This window comes from Dipodomys spectabilis, unplaced genomic scaffold (assembly GCF_019054845.1).
Source record: "Dipodomys spectabilis isolate Male_0828 unplaced genomic scaffold, ASM1905484v1 ptg000212l, whole genome shotgun sequence".
NCBI lineage: Eukaryota > Metazoa > Chordata > Mammalia > Rodentia > Heteromyidae > Dipodomys > Dipodomys spectabilis.
In genome coordinates this window covers 1,239,175-1,254,707 of record NW_024870889.1, presented here as the reverse complement: position 1 = coordinate 1,254,707, position 15,533 = coordinate 1,239,175, and the positions used below count along the sequence as shown (strand labels likewise).

Sequence of the window (15,533 nt, the reverse complement as noted above, 5' to 3'; positions counted from 1 at the left end):
ACGCTGTCCCTCAGCTCTTCAGCTCAAAGCCAGTGCTCTACCACTTGAGCCACAGCACCACGTCCAGTTTTCTGAGTGGTTTACTGGAGATAAGAGTCTCATGGACTTTCTGCCTGGGCTGGCTCTGAACTGTGATCCTAAGATCTCAGCCTCCTGAATAGCTAGGATTTCAGACATGAGCCACCAGCGCCCACCAGCGCCCGGCTCTGGGTTTACTCTTGAGCTGTCTGTCAAACGCACTATCCTCTGGGCTCCACTCTAGTGTTCTAGTTGTGACATTATCTACTGTTTGCCATGAGACTCTGGGTTTTACTCAAGTGCATGCATCTATAGAGCAAGGACTGTGCTCAAGAGATACCTGGGCCCAGCATCTAGCCAGGTACCAACACACAGAGCAGACATTTCCTGACTGTGGAATTAACCTTTTCTGGAACTCTTCCTACCCAGTGAAACTGGCCAAATCTCCTCCAGCCCCAGCCCTGTGAGGACACCCTTCACACTACTGTTAATTAAACCTGTGCTCACCCTGCCTTCTCTCTCCCACCCGGCTAACTTTCTGACAGACATTCAGGTTCACATCCTCAGCACTCAGAATAAAACACACAGAAAGTATTTCATAAGCTGTAGCTTTATTAATTTATTCCTTACAACTATGAATATTTTTTCTTTTGTCGGTTATAGGGCTTGAACTCTGGGCCTGGGCGCTGTCCCTCAGCTCTTCAGCTCAAAGCTAGTGCTCTATCACTTGAGCCACAGTGCCACTTACGGTTTTCTGGTGGTTTATTGGAGATAAGAGTCTCACAGACTTTCCTGCCTGGGCTAGTTTTGAACCAGGATCCTCAGATCTCAGCCTCCTGAGTAGCTAGGATTACAGGCATGAGCCACTGATGCCCAGAAACTTTTCTTTTTTTCTTGGTCCATTAGAGAAACGAGGAAGCTGCAACACAAAGATTCAATCCCTGGAGTCTATGTTCTTTACTACATCTGGTTTGGACAGTGACCACATCAACAAAAGCATGCCAACGAATTGTGCTGTAAGAATCAGCAAACATGCCATTACCTCAAATTTGCTCTGTACGCTTCTCAATGATTTTAAAACAACTGCTGAGTGACTAGGATGATATTTACTAATTTGCCCAAAGCCCAAGACTGAAACCTAGGTCCTCAAGGATCAGTATTCCTTTCATGGTGACTGACCAAGGTATCAGTCACAGTAAAGACTTATAAATTCCAACACTACACCATACCCAGATGCAAAATACATACCTCAAAATTCCCAAATATCGCCAGGTGCTGGTGGCTCACACCTGTAATCCTAGCTACTCAGGAGCCTGAGATCTGAGAATTGCAGTTCAAAGCCAGCCCGGGCAGGAAAGTCCATGAGCATCTTATCTCCAATTAATCACAGAAAAAGCCAGAAGTGACATGTGGCACAAGTGGTAGAGTGCTAACCTTGAGCAAAATAAAAAAAAGTTACAGGATAGCACCTAAGGCCAGAGTTTGAGCTCCAGAACCAGCGCACGCACATATAGGCACACATGTGCGCACGCATACAGACACACTTATGCTTAAATATCGCTGTTTAATAGATGTGCATGTCCCATGTTAAAAGCATCTTTTCTCGTTGTTTTGGGTTTCGGCACTGGCATGGCCTGTTTGCTCTTTGCTTTGGACAATGCAGGAAATTCACCGTCACCTTACAGCTGACTGTAGAGCACGCTTCATGGAACCAAAGCCATTTCTGACTTTGAGGAAGATACTACGTGATTATACTAAAGTTTCTCACATCATGTAAACAATTTGCTTAAATCCTACTACCTGTTTTTCAAACCTTCAGAATTGAGTTCAGGGTCTAGCACTCTTGCCTGGCTTTTTCTGCTGCTCAAATTGGCATTCTACCACTCTAGCTACACCCTCCACATTTTTTTGTGCTGGTCCTGGGGCTTGAACTCAGGGCCTGGGCACTATCTCTGAGTTTTTGCTCGAGGCTAGCACTTGAGCCATTTGAGCCACTTCTAGCTCTTTGGTGCTTAATTGCAGACACTAGTTTCCTGAGTAGCTAGGATTATAGGCGTGAGCTGTTGGCACTTGGCCAAATTGTCATTTTTAATTGACTATCAGCTTTTTCTTGATAAATCAAGATACTGTCCTCTTTCAACTAATGAAATTTTTCTTTTTCTAAGCCAAAGAACCATTTTAATGAGATTATGCTATTGAATTCATTTCTGGCATATAACATGCTTCTAATATTAGAGCCTGCCTCATAATGCAGAGACACAGAACTGCCCCCAAACATTTACCATCTGGCCCTTTACACAGAAAATGTGCTGCCCTGGTCCAGCAGTAGGACCGTGCCATTGCTTCTGCCCACAGTATCACCTCTGTATGTACATGAGTAGGCACGAAAGAGTGCCCATGGGAAGGCTGGCGAAAGTGTTAAGTACATGAATGTATGGCAAGGGAAGAGTGGGTAGACGTGTTACACACTTGAACTCAGCCAATGTGCATCAAAAGCCCTGTGCTCCATTCTCCTGATGGGAGATAAGCTAGAGATGTTCTTTCTGCCTACAGCACAGCCTCTGCCAATCACATTCCCATGATATCCCCTCCCCCTCCACCATGAAAACCTGGATGTTTGGGGTTTTTTTCAAACAAATAATGGGTTTCAATATAATATATTTACCACTCCAAATAGTGTTCCTTATATGTTCATATCTTTTTGTTTGTTTTTGGATCTAGATTCCAGATATGAAAGAAAACATCCTATATTTGTCTTTCTCCCTTTCTCTTTCTCTCTCCCTCCCTCCTTCCCATCTTCCTTCCTTCTTTCTTTTGTTCTGTCAGTTGTGGGGCTTGAACTCAGAGCCTGGGCACTTGAGCAACAGTGCCACTTCTGGTTTTTGGGTGGTTAACTGGAGATAAATCTCAGGGGCACTTTTCTGCCTGAGCTGGCTTTAAACCACAATCCTCAGATCTCAGCCTCCTGAGTAGCTAGGATGACAGCCGTGAGCCACGAGCACCCAACATTCTATATTTGTCTTTCTGAGTCTGACTTATTTCCCTTAACATGATTCTCTCCAGTTCTATCCATTTTTCCTGTAAATGGTATAACTTCATTCTTCTTCATGGCTAAATAATACTACATTGTATATATAATTCATAACATAGGCTAATCCTATAGCTTGGCTTTGACATACTAACTTTGATTCCTTTGGATATAAGCCCAGGAGTGGCACAGCAGGATCATAGGGTAGTTACTTCTATTTGCCAAGGAACTTGAATAGTGATTTCCATAAGGCCCAGACTACGTTACATTTCCAACAGTGTAAAAGAGTTCCTCTTTTTTCCTCACATCTTTACCAGCAAAAACCTAGTTTAAAGTTCACATCTACCTAAGCCTAAACATGAACCCATAATGCATGTAACCAATGTTTCAGAAATGCTGCAGCCTTGGGGGTGGGGGGAGGATTGGGGGGGAGGCTTGGAAGGGATGGGAAGGGGAAACAAAGGAGGAGGCTACCAATGCTTGATAAGAAATGTACTCATTATCTTGCCCATGTAATTGTAACCCCTCTGTACAGTTTTTTCACAATAAAAAAAAAGAAAGAAAGAAAGAAATGCTGCAGCCAAAGCTACCAGCAACCTTCAGTTTACCAGTTTCCATCTTAGACCTGAATTCATGCTAGAGGGCTCAAGACATGTAGGTCTACAATTATACATAATGTATAGTGATCCTAATCTTTCATTTTTGGCCACAGAATAAATTAATAGTCCATCATTTCAGGTCAGTGAAAATATTCTAAATGAACTGGTAGTGATGCTGCACAATGTGAATGAGTAACCTGACTAATAGGGTCGAGTTTGATATGCAAATTACTCAGTTATCAAAAACATTTGTTTTCTTCTTTTTTTTTTTTTTTGGTCTGTCATGGGACTTGAACTCTGGGCCTGGGTGCTCAGCTCTTTAGCTCTTTAGCTCAAAGCCAGTGCTCTACCACTTGAGCCACAACACTACTTCCAGTTTTCTGGTGTTAAGTGGAGATAAGTCTCATGGACTTTCCTGCCTAGACTAGCTTGGAACCTCAAATCTCAGCCTCCTGAGTAGCTAGGATTACAGGCGTGAGCTCCCAGCACCCGGCTTCCTTAAGGTTTTTATTTTGCTCAAGGCTAGCACTCTACCACTACTGAAGATAAAAGTCTCCAGTACATGTATGAGCCATGGACATCCGGCTTAAAACATTTATTTTTTAAATGCCTGATTATCAAAAGAGTACAAACTCCTCATGTTTTAATCTCTTAACATAGCAATGTTAAAACGAAAACTCCATCATCTAATATCCATGAATGAAACACCAAGAATTTTAGGAATTAGGCTATAGAACAAATGGCCCCAAACTGTAGCACAGGAACCCACACTTGTTATGTCCCTGGACTTGAGGTTCAGAGATCTGGACGGAGCAGAGAGGATGATGGTCAGTCTGCTTCAGTGCCTTGACTGAAAAACATAAAGCTACAGTCACTTGAAGGACCATTCACTCAACTGCTGGGTGGCTGCTGAACTGCACACCTTGCCACATGGTCTTTCCATATGGACTAGATGAACTTCCTCCACATGGCAACTAGATCTCCCTACAGCAAATATCCCAAAAAGAGAAGCCAAGCAAAACCTGTGCCCCATTCAAGACCTAACTCAGAAGTTACCCAGACACTCTCTCCCGTGTCAGGGTCATTCCCACCCTAGGTTCACAACAGAGGAACAGGAACTCCATCTATTTGTGAAAATCCCACATCAGAACATGTAGTATAAAAGATGATGGGGCTGGGAAGGGAAGGTGGCTCAGAGGTAGAGCGCTTGCTGCCTAGCAGGCATGAAGCTCTGGGCTCCATTCCTCAGTACCACGTAAACAGAAAAAGCCAGAAGTGGCGCTGTGGCTCAAGTGGAAGAGTGCTAGCCTTGAGCAAAAAAAGCTCAGGGACACTGTCCAGGCCTGAGTTCAAGCCCTAGGACTGGCAGAGATAGAGATAGAGATAGACAGAGATAGAGAGAATGAGAGAGAGAGAGGATGCCAGTTGCTCATATCTGTAATCCTAACTACTCAAGAGGCTGAGATTTGTGGAATCTGTTCTGTTTTTGTTTTTTGTCGGTCATGGGGCTTGAACTCTGGATCTGGGCGCTGTACCTCAGCTCATCAGCTCAGGGCTAGTGCTCTACCAGTTCTGGCTCTTTCTGCTTATGTGGTGCTAAGGAATTGAACCCAGGGCCTTGTGCATACAAGGTAAGCACTCTACCACTGAGCCACCTTCCCAGCCCCTGAGGAACATGTTTTGAAACCAGCCTGGGCTTTCCGGAAAGTTCATAAGACTCAGACCTCCAATTAACCACCAAAATGTTGGAAGTAGAGCTGTGGTAAGAATGTCAGTCTTGCGGGGAAAAAAACGTAAAGAATAGCACCTAAGCCCTTAGTTCAAGCCCCAGTACTGACACAAAACAAAACAAAAAGAATATGTAGTACAAAAAATGTCACTGAGGCCATTTGTCATACTAAGTGAGCTACAATAAAATCTCAACCTTCTGGCTGGGCGCTGGTAGCTAATGCTTGTAATCCTCGCTACTCAGGAGGCTGAGATCTGAGGATCACAGTTCAAAGCCAACTCGAGCAGAAAAGTCTATGAGACTCATCTCCAATTAACCACCAGAAAACCAAAAGTAGCATTGTGGCTCAAAGTGGCAGAGGGCTAGCCTTGAGCAAAAAAGCTCAGGGACAGGGGTTAGGAAGGTAGCTCAGTAGAGCACTTGCCTTGCATGCATGAGGCCCTGGGTTCGATTCCTCAGCACCACATAAGCAGGGAAAAAAAAGCCGGAAGTGGCACTGTGGCTCAAGTGGTAGAGTGCTAGCCTTGAGCTGAAGAGCTGAGGGACAGCGCCCAGGCCCAGAGTTCAGGCCCCACGACTGGACCCAAAAATAAAAAAGGTCAGGGTCAAGGCCCAGGCCCTGAGTTCAAGCCCCATGACCAAAAAATAATAATAATAATAATAACAACAACAACAACAATAAAATCTCAATCCTCTCTATAAACACTGGAAATAATAAGCCAGGGTTAACAAGAATTTGGCTAGAAAAATTAATTAGCATTACAAACACTTGTAAGCTAACATAATAAATCAGTTGTGATTTGTAAGCAAATCTACAGTCACTCTGTTATCTTGCTTTCCTAAGTTCAGTTTCATGATCTTCATTTAACTGGTGGTGAGTCCGGTTTGCCGAGGGGCTGCTGGGCACTGCAGCCTCTCTACAGGGCTCAGAGCACAACAGGCAGGCAGACCACACTCGGGTGTGCAAGTCCTCTCCTACATGGTATGCGGTCTGAAGGGCAGAGGTCATGTTCTTCACCTGATTTTACAGCTGCCTCCAGCACTGAGTATAAAAGTTTGATAAATGACCCAAGAAAGGGAAGATGGGGTGTTTCAAAATTCTTAACTAGAGAGCTCTGTCACAGGCCTGTTATGACAGGCCTCTTTCTGACAAAAGGAAAACAAACAATGAACCGAGAGCAAACCTTGTCTGTCAGGAAAGTGATCCTCAGGAGACTAGAGAGCCAGGAGCCAGGTTTCTGATCCTAAATCTGGTTCTGACTTGCTTTGGGATCTTAACCAAGTGGCATAACTTCTTTGGGCCTCAGTTTCTTCATCTGTAAAATAAAGGGATAGGAGTGAACAATTCCTTCCTTTTTTCAACAGTACTAGATTCTGAACTGAGAGACCCCGCCTGCCAGGCAGGGGCTCTTCCATCTACCAAAGTCACACCCCAGCCCTTCTTTGCATTAGCTATCTATAAAATAGGACCTTGCATTTTTGCCCAGGGCTGACCCTGACCTCAATCTTTCTACCTACCATAGCACCAGGCCCAGCTTATTTAATATGAAGTCTACTTTTTGCCCAGGTTAGACTAACTCGATCCTCTTTACTTCTCTTCCCAAGCAGCTCTGATTATAGGCACGAGTCACAGCACCTGACCTAGACAAAGATTCTTCAATGAAGCCACAACAATACAGCTACTGACACAGACCTGAAAGACTAGCCTTCCTCCAAGTTTAACTATATGAGCAGAGCACTGACCAACAAAAGAATGAACTATCACCAGTGGCTCATGCTTGTCATCCTAGCTAATCAGGAAGCTGAGATCTGAGGAGTATGGTTCAAAGACAGCTTGGGCAGGAAAGTCTGAGATTGTTATCTCCAATTAAGCAAATGGTAAAATACTAACCTTGAGTAAAAAAACCACTCAGAGACAATACCCAGACCCTGAGTTCAAGCTCCAATACCAACAAGAATCCCAAATAAATGTGAAAATGTCCTACTGGCCAAGGAATCACCACCTTGGCAGACATCATTCTTACATCTCCAGGTTTCTAATCTCAGACCTCTTAAAAGAAGTTTCAGCCAGGCGCCGGTGGCTCATGCCTGTAATACTAGCTACTCAGGAGGCTGAGATCTGAGGATTGCGGTTCAAAGCCACCCCGGGCAGAAAAGTCCATGAGACTCTTATTTCCAATAAACCACTAGAAAACCAGAAGTGGCACTGTGGCTCAAGTGGTAGATTGCTCGCCTTGAGCTGAAGAGCTGAGGGATAACTCCCAAGCCCAGGGTTCAAGCCCCACAACCAAAAAAAAGAAAAGTTTCAATTTGGTAATGTCAATGTAGTCTAAATGTTCAATAGGAAGTAATTTCAAAGAAACTAAGCAATAAACAAAAAATGATCTTTTGGTATGAAAACAGTAAGCCCTTATTCATTATCTTCAAGTTTTTTGTATTTGTGTGAGAGAGAGTGTGTGTGTGTGTGTGTGCATACTCGCGTGCGCATGCACCATTCCTGGGGCTTGAATTCAGGGTATGGGCACTGTCCCTGAGCTTTTTTGCTTAAAGCTAGTATTCTACCACTTGAGCCACAACTCCACTTCTGGCTTTTCAGTGGTTATTGGGGATAACAATCTCACAGATTTTTCCTGCTGGCTTCAAACCACAATCCTCATATCTCAGCCTCCTCAGAGTCATGGATTTTCCTGCATGAACTGGTTTTAAACCACAATCCTCAGATTTGGCCTCCTGAGTAGCCAGGATTACAGGCATTTATCACCAGCACCTGGCTTAACCTTGAACATATTTTTAAAGACTTTTTTCTATTAGCATACTTTAGTTGTGCAAAGGGAATTCACTGTGACATCTCCAGGCATATACACAACGCACCCTATCAACTGTACCTCTTCTATCACTCTCCTGTAGCCCCTTCTTAAAATAATTTCAATGGTTTCATTGTTCTCTTTTCTTTCTTTTTTTTTTTTTTGTCGGTCATGAACTTGAACTCTAGGCTTGGGCGCTGTCCTTGCGCTCTTCAGCTCAAGGCCAGCGCTCTACCGCTTGAGCCACAGCACCACTTTCAGTTTTCTAGCAGGGTTTATTGGAGATAAGAGTCTCACGAACTTTCCTGCTCAGGCTGGCTTTGAACCGAGATCGTCAGATCTCAGCCTCCTGAGTAGCTAGGATTACAGGCTGGTGGCTCACACCTATAATCCTAGCTACTCAGGAGGCTGAGATCTGAGGATCATGGTTCAAAGCCAGCCCGGGGAAGCAGAAGGAGAGTCCCATGAGACTCTTATCTCCAATAAACCACTAGAAAACTGGATGTGGTGCTGTGGCTCTATGGTAGAGCACTAGCCTTGAGCTGAAGAGCTGAGGGACAGTGCCCAAGCCCAGAGTTCAAGAACCACGATCCACTAAATAAATAAATACACCCACAAAACTATTTCACTATATTCATTCTCCCCTCCCTCCTGCTGATAACTACCTCCTCCCCCACCAAAGAGCCTGTTTTACTCTTGTGTCAATTTTTTTTTAATTGGTTGACAAGCATGAGCCACTGGCATCTACCTTCAATTTTTTTATATATTAATCATACGAAGGAATTTCACTAGGACATGTTCTTTCTAACGTGAGTCTCTCTCCACTAAACCAACAGTTTAGATGACACCCTAGACATAAACAGGCAGGGTTGCCTCCCAGAAAGTGAGGGTCTCTGGAGCTTCGGGTATGCGCCTGGACAGAGTGCTTCAGACAGACAGACGGCCTGCCAGAGCCACAGCAACACTCTGCTGCGACGATCTTTTGCGGGCATCAGGTAGGTACTCCCAGCCCGAGGGAGTCACACACAAGCCAGCCCCAACCTGAGGCCAAACCATCTGTCAACCAAGGAACCAAGAGGTAAGATGTCACCGGAGAAAAAACTGAGCTGAATGGCCAACTCTGGTATGCAAAGAGAAAGAACATGCGTCCCATCAACAGCCAAATTCATTTACACTAATCATGAATAGCCAAATTTATTTACACTAATTGTGAATGCAGGCCCTCAGCTGGAAAATCTCACTTGAAATGCCAGAAGGTTGAGCCCATTCATATGCTTTTCAAAATTCCTGCAGTTGCCATGGTAACCTTGACATTGTATTTTTTGGCATTGGACATGTAGAATTACTACCCATAATGCACTTAATACAGTTTGGGGCCACCAATTCACAGCAAAATAAATCTGAGTTCAGACTCTTTTCCTCCCTCTCGGATAAACAAGAAGGAGCAGCTGGAGGTAGTACCCACATACCCCACGGACAAGCTCTGAGCCCACACCTGACAAAATGCCCTGCTGAAAGCGCAATAAACACTCTGGGAACTGGACCTCCTCACCCATTACCATACGGCGGGACTCATAAGAAGGAAATGTCCCCACCAGATTCATGAAATTGTCACTGTTCAAAAGAAACAAACATGTTAAAATTTTTACCTACAGCACTGAAATGCAATTCTGTGTAGAAGGACAAAGAAAAACACACAGAGCTCTTCTAAGAACACATTTACTAATCCATTTAGAGGACACTGTCCACACTGAGTAAGATAATCCTTCAAATGTCACAATTATTACTAAAATAACAAAAAGTTTTATTTCTTAGGTTTAGAAGGGACTTAATGATTAATTAATCATAATGCTTTGACGTGGAATATTCCTGAACATTTAAAATACATGCAGGATTTTAAAAGTCCCTTACCTTTGTATAATCCACCATCTGAACAGAAAAATGAAAAAATTATCGGGCACCAGCTGCAAAGCCATACTCGATGCACAGGAAAGCCCGCTGCACCAGAACCTCAGGGTTGCAGGACAAGGCTATGCTTGCTACGGCACTCACACAATTACCAGCCTACCTCTGACTGCTGAACCGCAGGTCCAGGGCAGAGCTGCCTCCCGCAGCTCCTCCTTCAGCTCCCAGGAAGCAGTGTGAAGGGGAGTAAAAGACTCCACCACGGGCGGTTTCCATATTTACAGAGACTTTGATAACCGCTGCATTGCAGTCTTTCTGAAAGCTACTAACCTTAGAAGCAACAGCGCAGATGAGAGACTCCCCAGCAGAGGAAGCTGCCTTTGGAATCACACGGATTTTTAAGGATCTTTTTAAAGTGTTACCAACTCCTGGGGATATTTCTGGATTTCCAATCTGTTTCCTACAGGTTGATTGGCTTGAGGTTTTTACTGGAGGATGGCTGTGGCAGTTGGTCGTACTGGGTGCGAATGCTGAAGTGGATGTAATGTGCATTGTGACACACACCCATTAATGCGCGAGCACTCCCTGCACATCTGCCGAACTCCAGCTTCACAGCCCCTGCAGAGAGCTCGTGGGAGTAAACCACGGTTTTCAACACATAAAAAATGCAAGCACAGCAAGCATGTCTAGCTCAGATGCAGGCAGCAACCACCCAGACACCCAGCTACCTCCCAGTGTGGTACAAACCATGATGTGCTCAGAGCACTTGAAATAGTAAACCTATCAGATTCGTAACAAGACTTCTGAAACAGCACAGTCACTGAACCACCTCCATTCATTTGTTCATTCATTCATGCATTTACTCAATACCCTAGCCACTTGCTCTATGTAAAAGGGCATGTAAGTTAGAGGTTGCAGAAGAGCGAGGACAAGTACTACAGACAGGGCCAGCACACAATAGGAGGGGGAGTGCAGCAACCTGGGGACGCAGCCAGGAGTTAGGACCAGCCCCACGGGGGAGGAGCACTTGATGGGAGTGAAAGGATATTCTGATCCTTTCCGTTGGGTCTGGAACAGGGGGGAATGAGGGTAAGCATCCTTTTCCGGATCCTCAACAATGGTGCACAGGCTCTCTTCTGTCTGGAGCACCAGCCCCCCAGACCTCACAGCAGCTCTGCATACCCACAACAGACACGCACTGAGTCACATGCATGCCCGAGGCATGAAGGGGCTGAAAGGAGGTGCAGAATCTGCAGGTGGCAGCAGCTGTGTGCCAGGCTATCCCACCACACCGCCCTCAGCGGAGAGCAGCGGACTGGCTCCTGGTGATCTTGGCGATACTCCTGGAAGAGACCCAGCTACTCTTTGTACCGCCTCTGCACTGTACCTAGTGCCCAGACCCACAGTGATCAAGCACTAAAAACGGGATGAATGAACACACACATTAAGAACTGACAGTCAGTCCCTCGCTGCACTCATGTGAGACGTCCAGCGGCACACCTGCGGACAACGTGCTGTTCTCTGCATGAGAATACCCCTTCTTTGCCTTCCCCATCCACTAACTCCACTTGAACCCCGATGCTCTGGAATCCTCTCCTGCAGGAAGTCTTCAGGCTTCCCACCCCTAGCACAGGGTCCTTTGCCCAGGCTCCTGACCTCACCAGTCAATTCACTGTACCAACCGTCAACTTTATATCCACACGTGTAAGGCATTAATTACCGCTGTGGCTGTGTTCACAGTAGACACATAGACAGCACTCCAACCCTTCTCCCACAACTCATTTGTTAAGTATCATCTCCAAACTGACAAGACAGGGAGTGTGAGGCATGAAGGAGCTAAGTCACGTCCAATCACAGGAGCCGGGATCCAAGCCCAGGCCCTGCCCCCGCAAGCCACCCCTGCTGGCCATCTTTTGCTTTCATGGGCAGTTGCAAGGCTCCAGCCAGAAGGACTGGACAGGACAGCACTGAGGCCATGCCAGTGGGATGGCGCTGATGGGAACTTGAAAGGCAATTCCACAACCTTCTGACCCTCTCCTTCCCATCTTCAAGGGAAGATGAGTAAGTGAATAGTTACGTGGCAGAATGGCATTCTGGTCAAGAAGGGACTGCCCAGATGACCACAGAACCCGAACATCACACTGCCCAGGGCCTCTGGGCCCTCTTACAAAGAGCTCTGTGATGTTCTCATCATGACAAAAACAGCTAATGAACCACTTCTCTGAATGCATCCCCATCGTCTCATGATGCATGACTGAGTATCAGACCAAAGCAGACACACCTGTATAAATTCCTGACTGGGAAAAATCTCACAGCACGTGGTAGAAGAGCAGAGAAAGAACACAGGAGGCATGAGGAAATCCCTTTTCCCATCACTGCTTTATAAGCTCACCAGAGCAGTTTAAAGCCCCAGAGGAGCTTTTATCAGAAGCGGCTGGGCACCAGGGCTACTCTGGTCACAGAAGTTCCTAGAGAACCCTGCCTTTCAAGTCAGGAGCCACGGCTTCCTCCCTGTGGAGTCCCACTCCTGTCACTGCAGTGCAGTGCCACGACTTCCCCACCGAGCCTCTGCAGCCAGCCCCTGGGTCCGGGAGAAGACAGAGGTCTCACATCAAGGCTCTGTCTCCTGGGATGGACAGAGAGGGAGGCTGGCAGATGGACGGGCAGGCGGCGCATGCAGGTGGAGAGGCCTGAAGAGAACACAAGCAGCCTCCCCGCGCTGCCAGTGGGGAGGGCCAGAGGAGCTCGCCACGCGTCCCTCCAAATCACCTGTCAGCTTGACGCTAAGCAACAACGGGGAAGCTCAGTGGGCAAGAGCCAGGCGTCAGGGCTAGTGGAGGCACCTGTGCCATCTCTTCTCTACAGATGGATGGGGAGGGGGCAAGACCAACAGAGAAACAACTTTCCAGGTGCCCCTGTGGTGCGCAAGCAGAGCGGCTTCACCTCGGCTCCGTTGGTTCTGTGGACATGGTGGGGCGCTCCCGGCAAGGGCAGGACTTAGACATCTTACCTCTACTGCAGGGGAACAGAAAGGGTCCTGAGTCTCTGACTCCTCCAATCCATCATGCCCTCAGAATCCCAGGAAAGGTGTGCTCCTGAAGGGACAGATACCTCAACATGTTTACACAGGAAGTGGCGCTGTGGCTCAAGGTGATAGAGCGCTAGCCTGGAGCAACAAAGCTCAGGGACAGCCCCTGGGCCCGGAGTTCAAGCTCTGCAACCCACAAAAAACAAAACCAAACAGTGTGCACAAACATTTACAAAATGTAGCCACAAAGCACTCGGTAATTTTTTTCAATCTTAACTCACTTTAAGTATATGATGAGAGAACTAAAGGACTCTCACTATTAATTGGAGTAACCATGGCAAATCTGCTTCTTTATTAAATAGCAGCAATAAAAATAATCTAATTAAGACAAATCAGCTAATGGACATTTACACAGATTTGATATAATTATGGAGGCATCTGTACAGGTTTCATTTGGATACTTAACAAAATGCTAAAGAGCACCATTACTATCCTAAGGTACCTACCACTTCAAAAATACAACCCAGGGCTGGGGATGTGGCTTAGTGGTAGAGTGCTTGCCTAGCATTCAAGAAATCCTCAGCACCATATAAACAGAAAAAGGCAGAAGTGACACTGTGGCTCAAGTGGTAGAGTGCTAGCCTTGAACAAAATGAAGCTCAGGAACAGTGCCCGGCCTCTGAGTTCAAGGCTCCAGGACCTGGGCTGGGAATGTGGCTTAGTGGTAGAGTGCTTGCCTAACATGCATGAAGCCCTGGGTTTGATTGTTCAGTACTATATAAGCAGAAAAAAGCCAGAAGTGGTTCTGTGGCTCAAGTGGTAGTGCTAGCCTTGAGTACAGAGAGGCTCAGGGATAGCGCCCAGGCCAAGTTCAAGCCCCAGGACTGGCACACACAAAAAAAGCTCCAGAACTGTCAAAAAAGAAGAATGAGGACAAGGAGGACAAAGAGGAGGAGGAGAAAAGAAGGAAGAAAAAAATACAACACAGTACCTAAATCAACATGAAAAAACTAAACTAAACTAAAGGAGAGGGTGGAACACTTTCTGAAGGGAAAACACACAATCATTCCCAGTCACTCTCAGTACTGCTGGAGCTGAACAGCAAAGGATGTCCCCAAGAGGAAGTGGGAGAAAAAAAAAGAACAAAATGTACAATAAAATAAAGGCAAAATTCAGTTGACTAGAATATATGCTTAGTTTTTTGCCCAAAGTCTAACAGACAGGACTGCACCATGCCTGTCAGGTTTGACTTGGTCTCGGGAAAGAAGGGCGAGGGAAGTTTGTTTCCCTGAGCAACAGTGGGTCCCAGGGGTTTCAAACCTGAAGAACACAGCCACTGAGTGATAGACACAGGCCAAACAAGCTCCAGTGACAAGCAGCAACACCTCTTCACACATAAAAATGGGAACCAGAACAGTAACTAAAGAAGCATGATATAATGAAATCATAAACTCCTAAATATGTGTGTATGTGTGTACACATATGTGTGTTATGTTTATACAAACTCTTGTGTGTGAATGAATGAATGTCATAACAGCCAAAAAGCCACACCACCACCAATGTTTATTAACAGGATTGATGAGTACCTCCAAGTGTCCATTCAATGCAATAACAGCTGACATTGTAACAACCTACTGTTCACCACTGACACGTGCTACAACATGGACAAACCTTGAAAAACATCACGCTAAGAACAACAGGCCAGTCACACAAAAATAACACTGCCAGATGTGGTGGGTCACACCGTAATCCCAGCTAATCAGAGGGTAGGAGAAGGGTTATGCTCCCAGATCAGTTCCAGCAAAATTATCAAGGTTCTAGGAAAACAAAACTAACTAAAAACAAAAGGGCTGGGCAACAGTGGCTCACACCTGTAATCCTAACTACTCACAAGGCTGAGATCTGAGAATCAAGGTTCTAAGCCAGCCCAGGTGGGAAAGTCCATGAGACTCTTGAACTCTGGGCCTACGCTCGGCTCTTCAGCTCAAGGCAAGGCCTCTACCATTAGAGCCACAGTGCAACTTCTGGTTTTCTGAGTGGTTTACTGGAGATAAGAGTCTCACCACCTTTCCTGCCTGCACTTCTTTGAATTGCGATCCTTATATCTCAGAGTAACTAGGATTGGGGCTGGGAAGGTGGCTCAGTGGTAGAGCGCTTGCCTTGCATGCCTGAGGCCCTGGGTTCGATTCCTCAGCACCACATAAGCAGGAAAAAAAAAAAAAAAGCCAGAAGTGGCGCTGTGGCTAAACTGGTAGAGCACTAGTCTTGAGCTGAAGAGCTGAGGCGCCCAGGCCCAGAGTTCAGGCTCACAACCGGATCCAAAAAGAAAAAAAACAGAGTAGCTAGGATTACAGGAGTAAGCCACCATACCCAGCCACCACACCCAGCATTCTATGAGACTCTTAACTCCAATAAACCACAA

The 15,533-nt window shown here is 45.9% G+C and overlaps 1 protein-coding gene across 2 annotated transcripts in view; it reads right to left on the bottom strand.

The window, feature by feature from the left end:
* Window positions 1-15,533, bottom strand: part of Traf3 (TNF receptor associated factor 3) — a 120,377-nt gene that overhangs the window by 59,635 nt on the left and 45,209 nt on the right. For both annotated transcript variants that reach the window (XM_042696859.1, XM_042696860.1), the window contains exon 2: window positions 6,559-6,690. The gene's annotated coding sequence lies outside the window, so the exon portion shown is untranslated. The remainder of the gene's footprint in view (window positions 1-6,558; window positions 6,691-15,533) is intronic.